This window comes from Podarcis melisellensis, assembly GCF_964234715.1.
Source record: "Podarcis melisellensis genome assembly, chromosome: 6".
NCBI lineage: Eukaryota > Metazoa > Chordata > Lepidosauria > Squamata > Lacertidae > Podarcis > Podarcis melisellensis.
In genome coordinates, this window is record NC_138538.1 from 57563102 (window position 1) to 57572014 (window position 8913).

An 8913-nucleotide genomic window follows, 5' to 3' on the forward strand; every position below is an offset into this window, starting at 1 on the left:
AAATCAACAGCCCTCTTGTTTTTCTTTTTGCAGTGCAGGGCATGTTGGGATTTTAACATATTAAGAGTTTTTCCTTATGATGATACATAGCTGCCAGTCAATTACATAAGGTTATGTGTTGGAGCAATCAGCTTTGACACTTCCATTTATTAGACGAGCATTACAGGCCAATCACTGATACTTTATTCATTTATATTTAAATTTCTACATCACCCTTTCTCCAAACGGAGGGCCATAGTGTCATAAAATAACATAATTACCCCAGCACTATTACAGAATGTTCCACAATAACAGTAAAAAGCTAAAAACACAACCCACCCTTAGATCTCATGTTTTGTTTATTTTCTTTGAAGAATGAAGAGTGTGGGTGCCATTTGTTATGTAGAGTTTAAAATAAAATATGGTGGGCGCACAAGAAATGCAATTTGGCACACCAAGAAGATGTCAAGCAAATCTGGAGATTTGTACTGAATGTTGGCTTCATAGACCCTCCCAAACCACTGCACTCCTGCAGAAATCAGCTTCCCTAGCTTAAGGCATGGCTGTCCAACCTGCAGTATGATTGCCCCAACACAGGTAATAGGATCTGTTGCATGACTGGAACAGGAGAACAAAAAGCCATGAAGACAGGAACAGGAAGCTGCTTAATATCACCTTGGACCATTGGTCCATGCAGACTGGCAGCAGCTCTACATGGTTTTTCACCCCAATTCTACCTAGAGATGTCAGGGACTGAAACTGGGATCTTCTTCACAGAAAGCACATGCCTGCCTCCTCAGTGCTCCACTGTTGCCTGCTCCCCTACATGGTAGACTGGAGAAACCATGGAGAAGTCATGAAAGGGTCATGAAACACACACATTCTTTATTACGGTCCAAAGACCCACAAAAACAGTTTCGAAAATAAAATGCAGCAGAGATACAATGGACACTCGGGTTGCGAACGTAATCTGTGCGGGATGCATGTTCGCAACCCGCAACATTCACAACCCGCAGCGGCATGTCTGCGCACGTGCGGGTTGTGATTCAGTGCTTCTGCACATGCGCAAAATGTGATTTAGTGCTTCTGCGCATGCATGACCACTGAAACCCGGAAGTAACCTGTTCTGGTACTTCTGGGTTTTGGCACATCTGTAACCCAAAAAACCACAACCTGAACCCGAGGTCTGTAACCCGAGGTATGGCTGTACAAGGAAAAAATACCAAGGCAGTCACTATGTTTTATCCAGAGCATGTTGATTTCTGTTTCTTATCATCTGCCATAATCAGGGTAATATCATTTGACCTATCTTCAAGAAGATAGTTGAGATAAAAGGTTTCAGAATTTCCAGGTAAATTTACCAATACTGTAAGGGTTTAATTCAGGCATGGCCAAACTTGGCTCTTCAGCTGTTTTGGGACTACCATTCCCATCATCCCTGACCACTGGTCCTGTTAGCTAGGGATGAAGGAAGTTGTAGTCCCAAAACAGCTTGAGGGCCAAGTTTGGCCATGCCTGGTTTAATTAATTGATCCTTGGCTTGTTTATACAGCCCACAGTGCATTAAATAAATACAAATAAATAAATAAAACTTAACCGACTGACCAATTGCATTGCAGATAACTTGGTTCTGCCCCTCCCTAACATAACCCCCCCCCAAAAAAAGCCTGGCTATGCTCATGAATACATCCATAAAGAAGACATTTTCACATATTGTGAGTCATCTGGCACTTTTGCTGCATGCTGCAAGGGGCTGCTTTCTGATAACAAGGAGACATGATTGGCTGCATAGATTGCATTGCCATTGAGAAATATTTGTTCCTTAGTCACCTTGTAAGCAGATGTTAATTGGAAGTGACACTGATTACACTTTTACGTGTGCTGTTAGCACACTGTTTGCCAACCTTTATGGTCACATATTAGGTATAAGGTAGTATCTCTCTAGTGCTTGCTGCGTTGTATATGCAACAGCACCCTAAGCTCTCTTATGGCTCTGCCTCTAGTCTACTGAATCCATTAGCAGGCAAGAGGGTAGGATGACAGACATGCTGATCTGATGCCACATCATAGTAAGGCCTAACCCTGCCAGCTGTGCCACTTATGGCCACCATGGCTTGCCACTCATGGTTCAGCACATACCTTTAATGATTAATGGTCATAATTAGAATATTAGAAGAACAGCCCCAATGTGGTGCTCTCCAGATGTTTTGAACTACGACTGACTAGGATTGAGCAGAGCTGCAGTCCCAACAATCTGGAGGGCACCACATTGGTTAAGGCTGTTACAGAACCATAGATTTGGAAGGGGTCTTGCAGGCTATCTAGCCCAACTTCTTGCTTGATCCAGAAAATCCATAGCTAGAGTATCCGCAGCAGACCTAGATGTCCAGGCTCTGCTGCTTCTTCCTCTGCCTCAGTAATTGGTTCTGCTGCCAGACTGATCTTACCACCAACAGGTTTCTCCTAATATTTGACAGAAATCACCCCTCCTGGAACGTCAGCTCATAAAACATACAGTTAGATGAAGGAGTAAACCTCTGCAAGACGTAACAATTGTAAATAATGCTGGATTGGTACAGTAAAATGTTTAGTTTATCCATTAAGAAGCTTTTCCTTCTAGAACAACATCAGCAGTATTTATCGTTAGTAACAATGAAACGTTGTTGTTGTTGATGATATTGGAAAGAAAGTCTACTGCTTTCACATTCTGAATGGAGAAATGGAACATTTTACCAAACCAGTATAATTTATAATGTATAGAAAATATCATGGTGAAGTTCAGTCCCTGGCATCTCCAGGCAAGTATGGCTGAAAGAGGCTCTTGCCGGTAACCGTGGAGATCTGCTGTCAGATAGTGTAGCCCATGGGTAGGCAATCTAAGGCCTGGGGGCCAGATCTGGCCCAATCACCTTCTAAATCTGGCCTGCGGACGGTCCAGGAATCAGCGTGTTTTTACATTAGCAGAATGTGTCCTTTTATTTAAAATGCATCTCTGGGTTATTTGTGGGGCATAGGAATTCGTTAATTTCCCCCCTCCAAAATATAGTCCAGCCCCCTACAAGGTCTGAGGGACAGTGGACCAGCCCCCTGCTGAAAAAGTTTGCTGTCCCCTGGTGTAGGCCAACAGTCTGTCTCATGGAAAGCAGCTTACTATGTAAGCTGTGGGTCTGAGAATGGAGCGGTCTTGGAGCAGCAGCAGCTACTGGGATACAAAGACTGCTCTGGCAATTTCACAACCTCAGATCCAAGAACACAGTATGTGAAGCATTTGCCTACAATCCTCCCCATGATGGATTAGGTGAGTGAATACTAAAAACCTAGGTATTATTAGGGTTAGGCTTCCTTCATCATTTCCCATCTCTGTATCTCTAAGACAGGCATAGGCAAACTCTGGCCCTCCAGGTGTTTGGGACTACAATTCCCAGGGATGATGAGAACGGTAGTTCCAAACATCTGGAGGTCTGGAGTTTGCCTATGCCGGCTCTAAGATCATTAACTGTTGAAACCAGGCAAGGCAATACTATAATGCTGGATCCCCACCCCCACCCCTCAAAGCAAGTACTACTTAAAACAATGGAAAACGATGACTATCAATTACAGCCTGATAATCCAGTCCATAACCAATTAGAAATGTCAGTCATGTTGTTAACACTCAGATTGTCATGAACTTAGCAGCAGCTTTATGTATTTTTCTAAATCCAATTTAGACTCAAAATATGTTTTATTAGCTGCAGACAAGAATATTTAAATTCAAAATATTTTTTTTTTAGAGTTTCATCTTTTGAAATGGCAAATAGCCATATTCAAGCCACATGTTGGCTACTTGTTTTTTTTCTCTTCTTCTTCTTCTTCCTGTTCACAAAAAGGCGAAAGTTGACACGTCTCAGTACAAACCTTTCTCTGTTTCTTGAGAAAACAACAATAAAACACCCGTTGCCTTTTATCCACATCTGGCTGCAGCAAAAACAGTGACCCGTAGAATTCAAAATTTCATACTTCACTGCTGCAGGCTAGCATCCAGAGGTTATTCTTGCCCATGTTTATGAAAGATCGAGCCCTGTCAGGAGGAGAAGTGCTTATTGAGAAAACACATGGAGTTTCTCCTTTCAAAAAATCATGGAATTAGGCAGTGATAAGAGGGTTCCCTCCCCTTATTCCCTGTGGGTGCTTGTAAGATTTAATGAGGAATAGCTGTTTGGTTAAATGCAAAAACAAAGTAAACAGTCTTAGACTGCAATCCTGTGCAGGCCTACCTAAAAACAGTTTGAACTCAATGGGACGTACTTCTGAGTAGACGTGTAGATGACTGCAACGCTAGTTTTGAACACCACTAAGGGACAGCAAATGTTTGGTCCGAGAGATATTGGTGGGTGGTAAACTCTCATTAATTTGTTAGAACTCAAAGAAGTAGAGGTTGCCAACCCTTTGGGGCTCAATGAACAGGACTAACTTGGGTCCATTAATTTCAGTAGGTCTACTCTGAAGAAAAAAAGAGATACAACCCACTTTTCTTCTTTCTCTCTCCAGGAACAATTGTCAACTCCTCCAGTTTCAGACACACAGATGAATAGACCTGGGTCCTAGCCAAGAAAGACAGCAGTAGAAGGCATTAGCAAGGAGGTTGATGCTAGTTCCAATGTCAGAGAGCTAGTGCCCAGGGTACAATAAGTAGCAGTAAGTAAAGTGAAGTCAGAGTGAGTAAAATACAGAATCCTACAACTCTGGGTATTTTGCTGTTCTTCTCACTGTCATCCTCACAATTCCTAAGTGTAACCTTTTTCCCAAATTCAGTTGTTGGTTCTTATTTACAGCATCACGTAGTTTTGTTTTTGTCTGAAATAAACTAGTCAACCATTGACTACCATAAAAAAACACCCAGAATGCATTTCCTTTTCAGAACAGGCTTTTTCTTTTTCCCCTTCCCATCCCCCATGTATATGGATTATATGAATGACAGTCCTGGTCACAGAGAATCTATTCTTCCTTCATAATTTGAATATGTTCCTTGGTGAGCCAAACTGAGTGCATGACACAATGTGAGCAAGTGAGCTTCACTAATACTCCCTAGGAAACTATTCAGACAACCCTACAATCCATTTAAAGCAGAGAGTGAGGCAAATGAAGAAAGTGGAGGGGGGAGGGAGAGGCGGCTTCTTTTCAGTTTCTTCCTGCATTCCTGCATTACATTTATAATTGGTTCAGTTCACAAATTGCTGAGAAACTTCCTGTTTATGGTGTACATAACAAAAAAACCCCCAACGACAATATGTCAGATTCATGTAATATCTGACCTCCCTTAAATGACTGGTCACATTCATGACAGTACAAAGGGATTTTCATATGCAATGCATTGAATTCAAACACTGGACTTGAATGGCTTCAAAAAGTTTTGTCAGCAATAGTCACTTTTCAGCTTCAGTCTGAAAACTCGGATAAATTAAAATTCGTATTTTGGCCTTTTTAATATTAAAATTTGACTTTCCTCTAGTATACCCTTTCCCTCTAAGATACGGTGGCAGTATGAGTGTGGGGAACCTCAGATTCAAAGGCAACCCTCAACAGGCAACACTCCTCATTTGCCCTACTTCACATTTCTGGTCAGGAATACATCCTTGAACTCTGATAACACCTTTTGCTTCTCTGGACAAAGGGTGTGTGGAAACAAGCCTAGTGCACATAGATAAAAAGGGCATTTGTTTGTCCCTCCCCTTTTGCTTCTGGCTTTGTCTATCATGGGCATGTGGCCTTTAGGAGGTTCCCCAGAAGGGAACATGGCTGAAAAAGTTTTCTTACTCCTGCAACAATGCATAGGCCCAGATCCTGTCTCTTAGCCTATAGTTATGATGTGAGAGATGTGGGGAGGGGGTGTAAAATAATGAATTCTTTATTATACCACTTACCCCTGGGGGGAAGTCTTGCCATCTCTATTAAAATGTTTGGCTTTCCTTGAAATTTCTCAGATGTTTCTTCAGAGATGGGACTTCCTAAGTTAATTTTGGTGGCAACTCTGAGGAAACCAGGCTACACTGATAGAAGCCTTCCTTCAACCTCCAAGCATTGAGGACACACATCAGAAAAGGGCCTACATGAACTTGCCTTAGATGACTACAAGTTTAGATTTCTGACCATAAGGATACGTAACAATATAATTATGTTGATGTGTTATTTTAATAGTTAATTATTGAATGATTATAATTACTATATTTAACAGTCAAAAGACTTTTAGAAGGCATGAAAGCAGGCCAGGTATCCCAATGACCTCCGTGCCTTGCAGGCCAACACATCCACATTTGGTTTGCATCAGTTTAGCTGTTAACGGCCCACATTCTGTCTTTCCCAAAATTGCCTTCCAAAACGTTACTATCCCCTTCATGAGAATTTTGTTAAAACAAAAATTCAGACATTTATCAAAACAGAGTTCATCTTTTTCCCTGACTTTATTTCCTGGTAAAATTATTAATGAATCTCCTTTTCACCATCAGTTTTAATGATGATGATGATAATTGTTGTGTTGGGGAGACCTATTTCACTAACAGTGTTAACCATTAGTGATCTATATGCTCCACCCTAATTTAAAAGGATGATTTCTCCCCTGAGACTGGGACCTGGGCATTGTACTTCCTCCACCACCTCCAAAATAAGATTTAGGAGATGCCTTTATGAAAGCCTAAAGGATTCACACCTTCCTTGTTCTTAGCCAGGTAAGCATGTATAATCAGGTTTCCCTCTCCCCCACGCCTGCAATTAACCAGGCACTTTGCCAACAGCGCTGGAGCTCCTGCCTGGTGTGTTCTTTCTTCTGCTTCTGTGGCCTTTGGAGATGCCCTGAAGTTTGATCTTCTGACTTGGCAATTGCCTCTGGCCTTCTGAACCTGATCTAGATCTAGTCTATCCATGATCATGTATATTGCCTTTGCCCCAGCTGTAGTCTATCTCAGAGCCAGGTCCAGGCCAGAAAACCCATGAAGTGAAGCCATTGGCTATTTTGCAACTCTCCCTTCTATTACGAATGCACATACATCCCTTATTTTTGCAAGGTGGTGGGAAAGCTCTGTTTATATGATCCTCCCCCCCCCCCCGTTTCTCCTTCTTCCCATGGTTGGTGGTAGAGATAACATGAGACAAAGCTAACAACAGGATTTATGTGAAAGGTGGAAGGGGAAAATATGCTGATGAGTGAATACCAAATATAGACAAAACGGTGGGCATCAATAGGGTTCTTCTGGTGGCAGATTTTCAAAGCAGCAGCAGAAGAAGAGTTTGGATTTGATATCCCGCTTTTTCACTGCCCGAAGGAGTCTCAAAGTGGCTAACATTCTCCTTTCCCTTCCTCCCCCACAACAAACACTCTGTGAGGTGAGTGGGGCTGAGAGACTTCAAAGAAGTGTGACTAGCCCAAGGTCACCCAGCAGCTGCATGTGGAGGAGCGGAGACGCAAACCTGGTTCCCCAGATTACAAATCTACCGCTCTTAACCGCTACACCACACTGGCTCAGCAAAATTCTGAGTGGAATCAGTTCACGAGGGCAAGCTCTTTTGGTAATCCTCAGTTTCCTGTCTACATTCCCCTGAGCCTTCGTTCCCTCTTGATAATATCCCGAGGCATTTGATAAGGAAATGCCTGTCTATTTCCTCTCATAACACACCCAAATGGTTTATATGAATTAATAAATTATCCAAAATTGCTGTACATTTCCCAGAACCTCCTGTTATCTGTAACTGCCTGCCTGAACTTGCATGTGTTGCGCTTCAAATTATCAGACACCTTGCAAGTGTTAGAAATGGGTAGAGCACCATGTAGGTCAAGGATGGGGAACCTGTAGCTGTCAAGATACTGTTGGTCTTCAGGTCCCATCAGCCGCAGCCAGCATGGCCGGTAGTCAGGGATTATGGGAGTTGGAGTCCAATGACAACTGGAGGGTGAAAGGTTCCACACCCTTGATTCCACAATTGATAAACTGACATCTTGACAACTTCCCATACCCACCACACCACTGAGGTGTCCTTTAAAAGTTAGAAGAGTGCTGTGGGATGAACATAGGACCATCTCTTGCCACTAGGGTAATGTTTACAGTTCTGCAACTGGGCATGTCAGATAGGTCTTTTCCAGAAAACTGGCATCCAGCAAAACCCAAATGATTGGCCCCACTTGTGATTGTGGTACACTAGCATTGTGGCAAAACCATAGGTATCCGATTGGTCACTGTGAAAACAGGATGCGGGACTACATTGGCCTTTTCTTGTGTTCTTATATGTGGTCTGAAAATATTGCTTATTTCAAATATTTCAACCCCATTCTTCAGTCCAAAAGGCTTATGTAAGAGCTATAACATGCAAGACACTCCCTGGCCACAGACAGGTTACATTTTTTTACCTGCTTCCAACAATGTTCCAAATTCCAGCTTGTTCTTTTTAAAAAGTGCATTGAAAATACATGTGGCCCACCTAACCTTTCCCGTTTGGCTGTGATGCTATTTTACTACGGTGGTCAAGAGAGAAGAAAGAGGCTCCCTTAGGGTCGAAGGTTGTCAGAGCATATGTATTCCCAAGTCTGGCAAGCTCCGCATACGTCTGTGGTTAGAAGTGTGAATAAAAGGATCCAGCCTTCCAGACTGAAAGATTAGCGGGCCTCTGCTTATTTACACAATATTATACAGTCCTTGTTTCATACTTACATTCATATGAAGGCCAACAAATATTTGAAACGGAGGCCAGCTGTTTCGCATAAGCGTCCAGCGTCCTTCCCACTTGGTGCGGATTGAAAGGGATGGAAATGCCTCGTTCCCCACAGAATTGCAACCCACCCAGAAGTTCCAGATTCCTCAACGTCCCAGGGATTTATTTTTGTTTGTTTTTCTAACATTCCCTTTTTCATGGGCTCTGTGTGCTTAGCAAAGAGACTGAAAAATTGCAGGCAAGAGGTATGCAGAGCTC